The following is a 17,189-nucleotide window of genomic DNA, read 5'->3' as shown; positions in this document are numbered from 1 at the left end:
CTAACTGTCTATTGATTTACACAGCCACCACTGTATATGGATTTGCACAGCCACTTCTAGGGGGAGCTCACTGTATATGGCATTACACAGTCACCACTAGGGGGAGCTCACTGTATATGGATTTACACAGCCACCACTAGGGGGAATTCACTGTATATGCATTTACACTGCCACCACTAGGGGGGGCTCACTGTATATGGATTTACACAGCCACCACTAGAAGGAGCTCACTGTATATGGATTTACACAGCCACCAATAGAAGGAGCTCACTGTATATGGATTTATACAGTCACCACTAGGGGGAGCTCACTGTATATGGATTTACACAGCCACTTCTAGGGGGAGCTCACTGTATATGGCATTACACAGTCACCAATAGGGTGTGCTCACTGTATATGGATTTACACAGCCACCACTAGGGAGAGCTCACTGTATTTGGATTTACACAGCCACCACTAGAAGGAGCTCGCTGTATATGGATTTACACAGCCACCACTAGGGGAGCTCACTGTATATGGATTTACACAACCACCACTAGGGGGAGATCACTGTATTTGGATTTACACAGCCACCAGTAGAAGGAGCTCGCTGTATATTGATTTACACAGCCACCACTAGGGGAGCTCACTGTATATGGATTTACACAGCCACCACTAGAGGGAGCTCACTGTATATGGATTTACACAGCCACTTCTAGGGGGAGCTCACTGTATATGGCATTACACAGTCACCACTAGGGGGAGCTCACTGTATATGGATTTACACAGCCACCACTAGGGGGAGCTCACTGTATTTGGATTAACACAGCCACCACTAGAGGGAGCTCACTGTATATGGATTTACACAGCCACCACTAGGGGGAGCTCACTGTATATGGATTTATACAGCCACCACTAGGAGGAGCTCACTTTATATGGATTTATACAGCCACCATTAGGAGGAGCTCACTGTATTTGGATTTATACAGCCACCACTAGAGGGCGCTCCCTGTATTTGGATTTACACAGCAACCACTAGGAGGAGCTCACTGTATGTGGATTTACACAGTCATCACTAGGGGGAGCTAACTGTCTATTGATTTACACAGCCACCACTAGGGGGAGCTCACTGTATATGGATTTAAACAGCCACTACTAGAAGGAGCTAACTGCATATGGATTTACACAGCCACCACTAGGGGGCGCTAACTGTCTATTGATTTACACAGCCACCACTAGGGGGAGCTCACTGTATATGGATTTGCACAGCCACTTCTAGGGGGAGCTCACTGTATATGGCATTACACAGTCACCACTAGGGGGAGCTCACTGTATATGGATTTACACAGCCACCACTAGGGGGAATTCACTGTATATGCATTTACACTGCCACCACTAGGGGGAGCTCACTGTATATGGATTTACACAGCCACCACTAGAAGGAGCTCACTGTATATGGATTTACACAGCCACCAATAGAAGGAGCTCACTGTATATGGATTTATACAGTCACCACTAGGGGGAGCTCACTGTATATGGATTTACACAGCCACTTCTAGGGGGAGCTCACTGTATATGGCATTACACAGTCACCACTAGGGTGTGCTCACTGTATATGGATTTACACAGCCACCACTAGGGAGAGCTCACTGTATTTGGATCTACACAGCCAACACTAGAAGGAGCTCGCTGTATATGGATTTACACAGCCACCACTAGGGGGAGCTCACTGTATATGGATTTACACAACCACCACTAGGGGGAGCTCACTGTATTTGGATTTACACAGCCACCAGTAGAAGGAGCTCACTGTATATTGATTTACACAGCCACCACTAGGGGAGCTCACTGTATATGGATTTACACAGCCACCACTAGGGGGAGCTCACTGTATATGGACTTACACAGCCACTTCTAGGGGGAGCTCACTGTATATGGCATTACACAGTCACCACTAGGGGGAGCTCACTGTATATGGATTTACACAGTCACCACTAGGGGGAGCTCACTGTATTTGGATTAACACAGCCACCACTAGGGGAGCTCACTGTATATGGATTTACACAGCCACCACTAGGGGGAGCTCACTGTATATGGACTTACACAGCCACTTCTAGGGGGAGCTCACTGTATATGGCATTACACAGTCACCACTAGGGGGAGCTCACTGTATATGGATTTACACAGTCACCACTAGGGGGAGCTCACTGTATTTGGATTAACACAGCCACCACTAGAGGGAGCGCACTGTATATGGATTTATACAGCCACCACTAGGAGGAGCTCACTTTATATGGATTTATACAGCCACCATTAGGAGGAGCTCACTGTATTTGGATTTATACAGCCACCACTAGAGGGCGCTCCCTGTATTTGGATTTACACAGCGACCACTAGGAGGAGCTCACTGTATATGGATTTACACAGTCATCACTAGGGGGAGCTAACTGTCTATTGATTTACACAGCCACCACTAGGGGGAGCTCACTGTATATGGATTTAAACAGCCACTACTAGGAGGAGCTAACTGCATATGGATTTACACAGCCACCACTAGGGGGAGCTAACTGTCTATTGATTTACACAGCCACCACTAGGGGGAGCTCACTGTATATGGATTTACACAGCTACTTCTAGGGGGAGCTCACTGTATATGGCATTACACAGTCACCACTAGGGGGAGCTCACTGTATATGGATTTATACAGCCACCACTAGGGGTAATTCACTGTATATGCATTTACACTGCCACCACTAGGGGGAGCTCACTGTATATGGATTTACACAGCCACCACTAGAAGGAGCTCACTGTATATGGATTTACACAGCCACCACTAGAAGGAGCTCACTGTATATGGATTTATACAGCCACCACTAGGGGGAGCTCACTGTATATGGATTTACACAGGCACTTCTAGGGGGAGCTCACTGTATATGGCATTACACAGTCACCACTAGGGTGTGCTCACTGTATATGGATTTACACAGCCACCACTAGGGGGAGCTCACTGTATTTGGATTTACACAGCCACCACTAGAAGGAGCTCGCTGTATATGGATTTACACAGCCACCACTAGGGGGAGCTCACTGTATATGGATTTACACAACCACCACTAGGGGGAGCTCACTGTATTTGGATTTACACAGCCACCACTAGAAGGAGCTCGCTGTATATTGATTTACACAGCCACCACTAGGGGAGCTCACTGTATATGGATTTACACAGCCACCACTAGGGGGAGCTCACTGTATATAGATTTATACAGCCACCACTAGGGGGAGCTCACTATATATGCATTTACACTGCCACCACTAGAAGGAGCTCACTGTATATGGATTTACACAGCCACCACTAGAAGGAGCTCACTGTATATGGATTTATACAGCCACCACTAGGGGGAGCTCATTGTATATGCATTTACACTGCCACCACTAGGGGGAGCTCACTGTATATGCATTTACACAGCCACCACTAGGGGGAGCTCACTGTATATGCATTTACATAGCCATCTCTAGGGGTAGCTATCTGTCTATTGATTTACACAGCCACCACTAGGGGGAGATCACTGTATATGGATTTACACAGCCACGACTAGGGGGAGCTCACTGTATATGGACTTACACAGCCACCACTAGGGGGAGCTCACTGTAAATGGATTTACACAGCCACCACTAGGAGGAGCTCACTGCATATGGAATTACACAGCCACCACTAGGAGGAGCTCGCTGGAAATGGATTTACACAGTCACCACTAGGAGGAGCTCACTGCATATGGATTTACACTGCCACCACTAGGAAGAGATAGCTGTATTTGCATTTACACAGCCACCACTAGGGGGAGCTCACTGTATATGGATTTACACAGCCACCACTAGGGGGAGCTCACTGTATATGGATTTACACAGCCACTTCTAGAGGGAGCTCACTGTATATGGCATTACGCAGTCACCACTAGGGGGAGCTCAGTGAGTATGGATTTACACAGCCACCACTAGGGGGAGCTCACTGTATATGGATTTACACAGCTACTTGTAGGGGGAACTCAATGTATATGACATTACGAAGTCACCACTAGGGGGAGCTCAGTGTGTATGGATTTACACAGCCACCACTAGAGGGAGCTCACTGTACATGGATTTACACAGCCACCAGTAGAAGGAGCTCACTGTGTATGGCATTACACAGCCACCACTAGGGGGAGCTCACTGTATATGGATTTACACAGCCACCACTAGGGGGAGCTCACTGTATATGGATTTACGCAGCCACCACTAGGAGGAGCTCACTGTATATGGATTTACACAGCCACCACTAGGGGGAGCTCACTGTATATGGATTTACACAGCCACCACTAGAAGGAGCTCACTGTATATGGCATTACACAGCCACCAGTAGACGGAGCTCACTGTATATGGATTTACACAGCCACCACTAGAAGGAGCTCGCTGTATATGGATTTACACAGCCACCACTAGAAGGAGCTCACTGTATATGGCATTACACAGCCACCACTAGGGGGAGCTCACTGTATATGGATTTACACAGCCACCAGTAGAAGGAGCTCACTGTATATGGATTTACACAGCCACCACTAGAAGGAGCTCACTGTATATGGCATTACACAGCCACCACTAGGGGGAGCTCACTGTATATGGATTTACACAGCCACTACTAGGTGGAGCTCACTGTATATGGATTTACACAACCACCACTAGGGGGAGCTCACTGTATATGGATTTACACAACCACCACTAGGGGGAGCTCACTGTATATAGATTTACACAGCCACCACTAGGGGACCTCACTGTTTTTTTGGATTTACACAGATGGTATTATAGGGGTTTTACTATCTGACATATATAGCACATCCACAGCCAATCTTTCGCTGCTAAGTCATTGAATATAGCTGCGCATGTGCAGCCGAAAATGTCAGAAATGCAAAACACCCCTTCATCCTCAGTGGGAGCCATATCAATCTGTCTGCAGAGAGCTCCCTCTAGTGGCAGTAGCAGAAAGCCACAATGTGAAAAAAGTCACAGTCATAAAATTGGTGACAGCAGTCTATGAATGAGGTCACCTTATGCAAATGGAAACGATTATGAATTTCCCTAAAAAAAAATTTTTGATCGAAATTTTTGGGATTCGATTTACAGCCTGGACTCTTTTGAGTGCCATCATTGCGACATGCGATCGGGCGTATCGCCGGAAGAGGATACTAAGGGCCTGTAGCGAAAAACAGCCGATCCGAAATTAAAAAATAATCCAAAAATGCATAAAATAAGGATATAAAGTGATAAAAGTAAAAAAAAAAATCAAAAAAAAAATCACCATAATCACTGCCATCATCCTCAACCTCAGCACTGGCTCAATGATGAAAGCGAAGAGCAGAGTGAAATACAGTAACATCTCCCTGAGTGGAATCAATATCTACATTATTAATTTAGGAAGCACTCGCATCTTCTTGAAGACACAGCAGAAAAAAAAAATCCTTATAATAAAGGATGAATAGTCGCCATGAATAATTAATAATGAGCATCTGACAATAAGGGTCTTAACTAGGTAAATGGATTGTTTTTGAGCCATAAGGTTCAATTCAGCTGCAAGTGCAGCACGGGGTGTGTACATACCATATATATATATTAAAACTATCACTCCAGTCGACGTCTCCTCTGACCCTTCTCCGTCTTCCTTCGAAACGAACTTTGCACACACTCATTAGATGCCTCAATACTAACAAACAGGGGAGGAGTCCGTCCATTGCTGCTAATGTATGTGTGCATTTCCTGAAACTACAGGAAGTTAGAGAATAGTAAACCCCCCAAACAGCCGCTGTGAGAATTGTGAGATTTCTATTTTTTTATTTTCAGCTAAGTTTGTGATATGGAAAAAAAAATAAATTAAAATAATAACATTTAACACAAAAAACCTGATTTAAATAGTCCATTTTCTGATGACATTCCCTGTAAGTACCATCGATTGTTCGTTTTTGGACTTTTGTTTTTCCTCTTGGAACTTTTTTATTTACCTGTTCATATAGCCATATGAGGGCTGCGCTTTCTTTTTTCTTTTTTTTCTCTAATATTCTGATGATAACTAAAATAAAATAATAGTAAGAATATGTCCGACATCGGCAGATATTCCCCAGTGACCGGACTGATATCAGGAACGTCAGAAACTGACAATAAGATCCAGAAATCAGCGGCCGCACAGATTGTGTCACCTGTTTATGGCAGAAGGAGGGAGTCACAGATCACTTCTACAGCTGACACAGGATTTACTACACAGAACATCGTCATACACCTCAGCTGCTGCAGAACCTCATCATACACCTCAGCTGCTGCATAGCCTCATAATACACCTCAGCTGCTGCAGAACCTCACAATACACCTCAGCTGCTGCAGAACCTCATAATACACCTCAGCTGCTGCATAGCCTCATAATACACCTCAGCTGCTGCAGAACCTCACAATACACCTCAGCTGCTGCAGAACATCATAATATACCTCAGCTGCTGCAGAACATCATCATAATACAAACCTCAGCTGCTGCAAAACATCATAATACAAAGCTGCTGCAGAGCATCATGCACACCTCAACTGCTGCAGAACCTCATAACACACCTCAGCTGCTGCAGAACCTCGTAATACACCTCAGCTGCTGCAGAACCTCACAATACACCTCAGCTGCTGCAGAACCTCATAATACATCTCAGCTGCTGCAGAACCTCATAATACTCCTCAGCTGCTGCAGAACATCATAATAAACCTCAGCTGCTGCAGAACCTCACAATATTCCTCAGCTGCTGCAGAACCTCATAATACTTCTCAGCTGCTGCAGAACCTCATAATACACCTCAGCTACTGCAGAACCTCATAATACTTCTCAGCTGCTGCAGAACCTCATAATACACCTCAGCTGCTGCAGAACCTCATAATACACCTCAGCTGCTGCAGAACATCATAATACACACCTCAGCTGCTGCAGAACCTCACACTACACCTCAGCTGCTGCAGAACCTCATAATACACCTCAGCTGCGGCAGAACCTCATAATACACATCAGCTGCTGTAGAACCTCATAATACACATCAGCTGCTGTAGAACCTCATAATACACCTCAGCTGCTGCAGAACCTCACAATACACCTCAGTTGCTGCAGAAGATCATAATACACCTCAGCTACTGCAGAACCTCATAATACACCTCAGCTACTACAGAACCTCATAATACACGTCAGCTGCTGCAGAACCTCATAATACACCTCAGCTGCGGCAGAACCTCATAATAAACACCTCAGCTGCTGTAGAACCTCATAATACACCTCAGTTTCTGCAGAAGATCATAATACACCTCAGCTGCTGCAGAACCTCATAATACACCTCAGTTTCTGCAGAAGATCATAATACACCTCAGCTGCTGCAGAACCTCACAATACACCTCAGCTATTGCAGAACCTCATAATACACCTCAGCTACTACAGAACCTCATAATACACCTCAGCTGCTGCAGAACCTCATAATACACCTCAGCTGCTGCAGAACCTCATAATGCATCTCAGCTGCTGCAGAACCTCACAATACACCTCAGCTGCTGCAGAACCTCATAATGCACCTCAGCTGCTGCAGAACCTCACAATACACCTCAACTGCTGTAGAACCTCACAATACATCTCAGCTGCTGCAGAACATCCTAACCCGATATCATAGTGACTCGGGGGCTTGGGGCATAGTCGCACACAGGCTCCTTTGCACTTTTCCGCCCTTCAGTGTCAGAGTGAAATCTAATTACTCGCAGCTATTAGGAGCCTCCCGATGCGCTCGGTGTCCGCACAGTCCTAGCACACACTGCTCGCCATCCGCTGCTGCGGAGGTCACCGGGAGGAACATGCCGCAGAGGGACATTAAGTCTTCTGACCATTGATGAGAGTTGTCAGTTGTCAAGCTAAACCCCCCAGGCCCATGTGCCCCCGTCCCATCAGAGGTGTCTGCACCACGGGCTGTGGCCATGTACATGCACCGCAGAGGACACAGGATGATGGCACCTACCAGAGTGTGAGGGACGCTGAGCCGCTCTGGAGCAATGCGGCGCGGTGTGTCAGGGTCTCGGAGGGGATTTTCTTGCCGGCTGTGAATATTTAGTGGGTGGAGTACTTCTCTTCGCAGCATTGGGGTCCTAAGGGTTAATCATTACATGACATGTGCTTCATCCGTAGTGTGAAGATCCCGCGGATCATTTCCTTCCGAAGAAAATTCTGCTCCGTCTTGGGGAAATGTCGTCCCATGGATAAGCCGGGAGAAGCGCTGCAGCGACGGAACGAGACAGAAGTGAACGGAATGTGTCCGCCTGTACTTTGTACATGATAACAAACTCCCATCTTCATTGTCCTGTGGGTTTGATTCAAAAATAAAATTATTTTGACGCTCGAAAGTTCTAAAAATAAAATATTCAGCTGCAAAGATTGAGCAAAGCAAGTTTTGAGTTTTTGCAAATCTTTGGGATTTACCCAATTTTTTTTATTTTTTTTGTCTAACTTTAGGTAAATCTGAAAGTGTTTCCAATCTTATAGGGTTAAAAAAAAGGCAAAAAAAATAAAATAAAAATCTTACTTGGAGCTACCCTATCCCACCGCTCAGCCCTTGTCCAGTCCAACTTTTTTCTGCCTGGTCATCAATCACATATTTGGCGCCCCAAGCACTGAATAGGTCCCGCAATGTCCTGACGTGTGCCAGAAGTGCCTGACCCCGGTGTGCCAAAGATGTCTAAGAGACCACTCCGGAGACCAGACACAAGAAGACGATTGTACTGGAAAGGGACCGTGCAGGGACGCAGGTGAAGGCCAGGTGAGTGTAATTTTCCAAACCAAATTCTAACAAATCTGCCAAATTCTAATTGATCCCTTGTAAAGTTTAAAGGGAATCTGTTAGCAGTTTTTTTTATTTGCTATCTAATCTAACAGGAGCAGAGACCCTGATTCCAGGGATGTGTCACTTAGTTTACTGGGTGCAACAGTTGTGATACAAACAGTGTTTTCTCTGCTGCAGATCTACCAGAGCTTGGAATGCATAACCCCGCCCACAACACTGAATGGCTGCTTTCTGTGTATGCTGTCATCAAACTGCCAATCAGAGCTGGGGGCGGGATCGGACTAAGGGGCACGAGATATCTAGTCCTGCAGTGATAATCTCTTGCTGATTAAACACTATTTGTATCGAAACTGAGCAGGTGACACATCACTGGAATCAGAGTCTCTGCCCCTACAATATGCTGCTCTCAAATTACATAGCAAAATTCCAGGAATACTGGATCTTAATATTCTTAATATTAACATCTTAATATTTGTGATTGTTGAGGTCTGGACCTGTTTAGCAAAACAAATGGTCAAGGTGCGTATTGGAGTACAGTAGCCATCAGTGGCTCTCTATTTTGGCCATTTTACATCCACATTTAGGGGATAAAAGCACTCTCTTTCCACCTCCCATATTTTCCCCAGAGTGAGGATGTGTAAAGTGCCCAAGTGAGGTAGTCATGGACGAGTTGTTGCTCCCTCTCGCTCTGGCGCTACCTACAATACGTGTCCCCATCCCGGTGCACTACTGTGTATGGGGTGCGTCACACTTGCTTCTGGCCTACAGGCCCCTATTGGCTCCAGGTTTTATTCTTCTGGCAGTGTCGGGTATTGACATGCGAGACTCGTCCGAGTTTCTTGCATGTGTGATCCCGGCCTCTCAGTTCCCCCTCTCCAAACTGGGATGTCCTTTACAGTTAACCCTACCTAGAATAGATTGCAGCCCCAGTGGGTGTTACCCGTGACAACATGCATTAACCTAGAATACATTTAACCATTTGCGATATGAAGGAGTGGAACATCACCTCCATCACTCCTACAGTTGCACATGCTCAGTCTACACTCCACACTCCTCCCCAATGCAGATGTGCTGCCGAGAGTTCACAGGGCTTCTCTTGACAACGTGTGTTGTCAGAATACTACTTTGAGGATAAGCCAGCAATGAAACCGCTAGGGGGATTTAAAGTTTCGCTTTACTCCTGAATTCAATGGGTGCTATATAAATAGTAACAAAAATATTCAACCTCTCTCATCTGATACCTTTGCCTCCTCATTTAAACACGCCAGCATACATCCATTACTTAAAAAAAGTCTCTCGACCAGATCTGTGCTGCTAACTATAGACCTGTCTCTAATGTTCCCTCTATCTGAAACTGAACCTGTTGAAAGCTGAACGCCTTGTGTTTCCTCCCTCTACTAACCTACTTTTGTCCGACATTGCCATTTCCGTGTGTGGTTCCACCCTTACTCCCCAGCAACATGCCCGCTGTCTTGGAGTCATACTTGATTCCGAGCTTTCATTCACCCCCCACATCCGATCACTGGCTCGCTCTTGTTATCTGCTCCTCAAAAACATTTCTAGAATTCAACCTTTTCTTACCTTTCACTCTGCAAAAACTCCTTATAATCGCTCTTATTCATTCTCATCTGGACTATTGTAACTCTCCACTAATCGGTCTCCCCCTTTCTAAACTCTCCCCTCTCCAAACCGTCCTGAATGCTGAAGCAAGGGTCATATTCCTCGCCAACCGTTACACCGATGCCTCCACCCTGTGCCAGTCATTGCACTGGTTACCCATCCACTACACTGATGCCTCCATCCTGTGCCAGTCATTGCACTGGTTACCCATCCACTACACTGATGCCTCCATCCTGTGCCAGTCATTGCTGTTATGAATGAGTCACCGTAGAAGGCAAAAGCAGAAATACAAGCTAAGTCCAGAAAACCAGAGAAGTTGGCAACTATCAGATTGCAGACCCCTGAACCTATCAACACAACTAGCAGTAGCCGTGGGGGGTTCCTACGATGCCCTAGACCCCTCGATCACAGCTGGAGAAATACATAGGCCTAAAGAAAGAAAGGGGAAATCTAAACTGCCCCAGAGCAGACCCCAAACAATAGGCAGCCCCCAACATATAATGACGGTGAAGCAAGATGAAAATACTAACACAGACAGAAAGATAGACTGAGCAAAGACGGGGCCCCAAAACTACCTAGATAGGAAAGGACAGGAAGGCTGCTGTCTGCAATCTGCCAAAACCCTATCAAAGACATAAGCCAACCAGCTGATATGAAAAAGGCCCTGAAGCAGCTAGGCTTCAAAAACTGAATCAGCACTCAGGTATTTTCAGAAGACAGAGCTAAATGAATTCAGCACACCCCAGCAGGGAATGGCAGAAATCCAGAAAAACAAAGCAAAAACAAAGTCAAAGCACAAAAGCAAAAGGCCGCGCAGCAAACTTAGCTTTGGAGGAGCAGGAATTCAGACTGGTCTCCAAGGATCCCACAGAGAAATCACCCGCAGGGCAGAAGGGCGTCGGCAGCATTATATCCAGTCCGTAACTCCACTCAGCCAGTCACAATCATCAGCCTCAGGTGTTTGACAATCAGGCTCACTACCTTTCTTTACCAGAAGAGGGAGTTCCTCGGGCCTCAGTAATGAAGGGGAAAATGAACTCAAAACAGTACCTCCCCCTTGAGGAGGGGTCACCGAACCCTCAACTACACCACCAGGGCGATCAGGGTGAGCCCGATGAAAGGCACGCACCAATCGTTTGGCATGAATATCAGAGGCGGAGACCCAGGAATTATCCTCCTGACCATAACCCTTCCACTTAACCAAATACTGGAGTCTCCGTCTAGCCAGACGGGAATCCAGTACTTTCTCTACCTCATACTCCATGTTACCTTCAACCAATACAGGGTCTGGAGGTGCAACCCCCGGAACAACAGGTTCAACAAACCTCTTCAACAAAGATTTATGGAACACATTATGGATTTTAAATGTGACAGGAAGAGCCAAACGAAAAGAGACCGGATTAATAATCTCCACAATCTTGTAAGGTCCAATAAATCTAGGCTTAAACTTAGGAGAAGCCACCTTCATAGCAATATTTTTTGATGATAACCACACCATATCACCAACCTTAAACTGTGGACCAATGGTCCTATGTCGGTTGGAAAACCGCTGGGCCTTCTCCTGGGAGAGAGATAACTTATCCACCACTTGGTCCCAGATCTGGTGCATTCTCTCCACCACAGTGTCAACACCTGGGCAGGCAGAGGGCTCCACCTGCCCTGAAGAAAATCGAGGATGAAACCCAAAGTTACAAAAAAAAGGCGACATCAAAGTGGCAGAACTAGCTCTATTATTCAAAGCAAATTCAGCCAAGGGCAAAAATGAAACCCAATCATCCTGATCAGCAGAAATAAAACATCTCAAATATGACTCCAAGGTCTGGTTTGTTCTCTCTGTCTGCCCATTGGTCTGAGGGTGAAAAGCAGAGGAGAAGGACAACTGAATTCCCAGCCTGGAACAGAAAGTTCTCCAAAATCTAGACACAAACTGCACTCCTCTGTCAGATACAATGTTCTCAGGAATCCCGTGCAAACGAACCACCTGTTGTAAAAACAGGGGCACCAACTCAGAGGAAGACGGCAACTTAGGGAGTGGTACAAGATGAACCATCTTAGAGAACCTATCACAAATCACCCAAATAACAGTCATCCTCTGAGAGACAGGCATATCAGAGATGAAATCCATTGAAATATGGGTCCATGGCCTCTTGGGGACAGGCAAAGGCATCAACAACCCACTAGAGCGAGAACACGATTTAGACCGGGAGCACGTCCCACAGGACTGCACAAAATTCCTGACATCACGAGACAAGGAGGGCCACCAAAAAAAACGACTCACCAGATCTCTAGTACCAAAAATACCTGGATGACCAGCCAAAGCAGAGCAATGAACTTCAGACATCACTCTCTTCTTCCACTGGTCAGGAACATACAACTTTCCACTGGGACAACTCTCAGGTTTGTCCTCCTGGAACTCTTCCAGAGCACGTCTCAAATCAGGCGAGATGGCAGAAAGAACTACCCATTCGCCTAAGATGGTAGCAGGCTTGGTCACCACAGGAGAATCAGCAAGGAAGCTCCTAGAGAGGGCGTCTGCCTTGACATTCTTTGTTCCAGGAAGAAGAGAAACCACAAAATCAAAACGTGTAAAAAACAAGGCCCACCTAGCCTGTCTAGGGTTCAAGCGCTTAGCCGACTCTAGGTAAATCAAATTCTTGTGGTCAGTGAGGACCACGACTTGATGCTTAGCTCCCTCCAACCAATGTCTCCACTCCTCAAATGCCCATTTCATGGCCAACAGTTCCCTATTCCCCACATCATAGTTACGTTCAGATGGAGAGAACTTTCGGGAAAAGAAAGCACAGGGATTCATTTTAGATGTTACAGGATCCTTTTGGGACAAAACAGCTCCTGCACCAATCTCAGAAGCATCCACCTCTACCTGGAATGGAAGTGAGACATCAGGTTGCCGCAAAACCAGGGCGGAGGTGAATCTTCGCTTCAACTCCTGATAGGAAGAAACAGCCTCCGGAGACCAATTTAACACATCAGCACCCTTTTTAGTCAAATCAGTCAATGGCTTGGCAATACTAGAAAATTTTGCTATAAATTTCCGATAAAAATTAGCAAAACCCAAAAACTTCTGGAGGGCCTTCAAAGAAGTGGGCTGAACCCAATCGTGAATGGCCTGTACCTTGGCCGGGTCCATTTCAATAGTTGACGGGGACAAAATAAATCCCAAAAAAGAAATCCTCTGTACTCCAAAAAGGCATTTAGATCCCTTGACATACAGGGAATTCTCCCTCAAGATCCGGAACACAGTCCGAATATGTTCCACATGAGAATCCCAATCCTTGGAGAAGATCAAAATATCATCCAGATAGATAATCAAAAATTTATCGACAAAATCTCAGAAAATATCGTTCATGAAGCACTGGAAGACAGAAGGGGCATTAGTGAGCCCAAAAGGCATCACCAGGTACTCAAAATGTCCCTCCGGAGTATTAAACGCCGTCTTCCATTCATCCCCATGCTTAATGCGAATAAGATTATACGCCCCCCTGAGGTCAAGCTTGGTAAACCAGCAAGCACCTTTAACTCTGGAGAATAGATCAGAAATCAGGGGTAACGGATACTGATATTTAACAGTAATTTTGTTGAGAGCACGATAATCAATACAAGGCCTTAAAGAACCATCCTTTTTGGCTACAAAAAAAAAACCGGCACCCAAGGGTGACGAGGATGGTCTAATATGACCCTTCTCCAATGCCTCCTTAATATAGGATCGCATAGCCTCGTGCTCGGGTACAGATAAATTGAAGAGCCGACCCTTGGGAAATTTACACCCCGGGCTCAGCTCAATTGTACAGTCATAACTCCTATGAGGAGGCAAAGACGCAGACTCATTCTCACTAAATACATCATAAAAGTCCGCCAAATAATCAGGAACATCATGCGACTGAGGCGAGGTGGAAAACACCGGAGCCTCACTAAAAGCACACCGACAACCCCAACTCACCACAGACACAGATTTCCAAACCAAAACTGGATTATGAATCTGTAACCAGGGAAACCCCAGAACAACAGTATCATGCAGATTATGCAACACCAGAAATCTGCAATTTTCATGATGGTCTGGGGCGACCCGCATTACCACCTGGGTCCAAAACTGGGGTTTATTTTTAGCCAAAGGAGTAGCATCAATTCCCCTCAAAGGGATAGGCGTCTGCAGATGTGTCATCGGAAATCCACAACGTTTAGCAAAATCCAAGTCCATTAGGTTTAGGGCTGCTCCCGAATCCACAAACGCCTTGGCGGAAAATGTGGACAGGGAGCAGATCAGAGTAATAGCAGAAGAAACTTAGGTTGAACACCCCCAACAGAAAACGTGTGTGCAAAGCGTTTCTCTCGTTTGGGACAGACAGAAATAATATGCGAGGCATCTCCACAGAAAAAACACAACTTATTACGCCTTCTGAACTCCTGACGCTGCTCTCTGGAAAAAACTCTATCACATTGCATAGGTTCAGACATTTGTTCAACAGGTGGCAACACCTCTCGTGCAGCTTTGCGTTCGCGCAAACGCCGATCAACCTGAATGGCTAATGACATAGAATCGTCAAGACCAGAGGGAACAGGAAATCCCACCATAGTATCTTTTACGGCTTCTGACAACCCCTTCCGAAAGAGAGCAGCCAAGGCATTATCATTCCAGGTAGTAAGTACTGCCCACTTTCGGAATTTTTGACAGTACAATTCTGCAGAATTACGACCCTGGCTCAATGCCAGCAGGGTCTTTTCAGCCTGATCAATGGCATTAGGTTCGTCATACAACAACCCCAAAGCTTGAAAGAATGCGTTCACATTAGTCAGAATAGGATCATCTGGTTTCAAAGAAAACGCCCAATCCTGGGGATCGCCGCGCAGCAAAGAGATGACAATTTTAACCTGCTGCGCGGAGCTCCCTGACGAGTTAGGCTTCAAGGCAAAAAATAATTTACAATTATTTTTGAAATTCAAAAATTTAGACCGATCCCCAAAAAATACATCAGGTGTAGGAATCTTTGGTTCAGCAGCATGTGAATGAGCAAGGTAGGCGGAAATTCCCCGCACTTCCGCAGCGAGCTGCTCCACACGATCAGACAATTGCTTTATCTCCATTGAGAGAAAAAAAAAATTCCCCCTACGGCCTCAGAGATATAGAGGAAAAAATATACACAGTTTTTGTTTTTTTTTTACACAATTCTTTCCTGCTATTGAGTACCCTAGAATCTGCGGTATGGCGGGTGAATCTGTTATGAATGAGTCACCGTAGGAGGCAAAAGCAGAAATACAAGCTAAGTCCAGAAAACCAGAGAAGTTGGCAACTATCAGATTGCAGACCCCTGAACCTATCAACACAACTAGCAGTAGCCGTGGGGGGTTCCTACGATGCCCTAGACCCCTCGATCACAGCCGGAGAAATACATAGGCCTAAAGAAAGAAAGGGGAAATATAAACTGCCCCAGAGCAGACCCCAAAGCAATAGGCAGCCCCCAACATATAATGACGGTGAAGCAAGATGAAAATACTAACACAGACAGAAAGATAGACTGAGCAAAGACGGGGCCCCAAAACTACCTAGATAGGAAAGGACAGGAAGGCTGCTGTCTGCAATCTGCCAAAACCCTATCAAAGACATAAGCCAACCAGCTGATATGAAAAAGGCCCTGAAGCAGCTAGGCTTCAAAAACTGAATCAGCACTCAGGTATTTTCAGAAGACAGAGCTAAATGAATTCAGCACACCCCAGCAGGGAATGGCAGAAATCCAGAAAAACAAAGCAAAAACAAAGTCAAAGCACAAAAGCAAAAGGCCAGCAGCAAACTTAGCTTTGAAGGAGCAGGAATTCAGACTGGTCTCCAAGGATTCCACAGAGAAATCACCCGTAGGGCAGAAGGGCGTCGGCAGCATTATATCCAGTCCGTAACTCCACTCAGCCAGTCACAATCATCAGCCTCAGGTGTTTGATAATCAGGTTCACTACCTTTCTTTACCAGAAGAGGGAGTTCCTCGGGCCTCAGTAATGAAGGGGAAAATGAACTCACAACACATTGCACTGGTTACCTGTCCACTACACTGATGCCTCCATCCTGTGTCGGTCATGGCACTGGTTACCCATCCACTACACTGATGCCTCCATTCTGTGCCAGTCATTGCACTGGTTACCTATCCACTACACTGATGCCTCCATCCTGTGTCGGTCATTGCACTGGTTACCCATCCACTAAACCGATGCCTCCATCCTGTGCCAGTCATTGCCCTGGTTACCCATCCGATGTAGAGTTTAATATAAAATATATTGAGTTCAATATTCCCTCAAGTCTTTTTTTATTTGAGACATCATAGGAGTTAGTTTCCTTCCACTAGCTCAGAAGCAATTGAAAACTGTAGAGGAAGCCTGCAGAGGAGAAACTGGTGTAAATGCAGGATACAAGTCATATAATGACCAGAAATAGTTTAATTCCTCATATATACACACACCACAGCTTATTCTGTGCAAGTATATGAAATTACATGTAAGCTATAACTCACAAAATTCTGACTACCTATGGCTGCCACTAGAGGGAGCTTAGATGGTTATTGAATACTGTTTATACAGAGAAATCAAGGAGAAAACTGTCTGCAGCAAAGGCCCTAAGCTGCCTCTAGTGGTGGCTACAGGTAGAATTTTTATAATTGATTTCTATATCTTTTTAGGGGTGCTATAACGCTATCAACTAGGATATTAATGTAGGATTCCAATAGA

General features: G+C 45.6%; 1 long non-coding RNA gene across 1 annotated transcript in view; it reads left to right on the top strand.

The window, feature by feature from the left end:
• Positions 1–8,450, top strand: part of LOC141083491 (uncharacterized) — a 37,966-nt gene extending 29,516 nt beyond the window's left edge. Inside the window, exon 2 of the long non-coding RNA XR_012230732.1 lies at positions 8,192–8,450. This is a non-coding gene — a long non-coding RNA (uncharacterized lncRNA). The remainder of the gene's footprint in view (positions 1–8,191) is intronic.
• The last annotated feature ends 8,739 nt before the right edge of the window (positions 8,451–17,189 follow it).

Source organism: Dendrobates tinctorius, unplaced genomic scaffold (genome assembly GCF_039654945.1).
Source record: "Dendrobates tinctorius isolate UK_male_01 unplaced genomic scaffold, ASM3965494v1 ptg000020l, whole genome shotgun sequence".
NCBI lineage: Eukaryota > Metazoa > Chordata > Amphibia > Anura > Dendrobatidae > Dendrobates > Dendrobates tinctorius.
The sequence above is the reverse complement of the archived record's forward strand: the minus strand, read 5'-3'. Positions and strand labels throughout refer to the sequence as shown.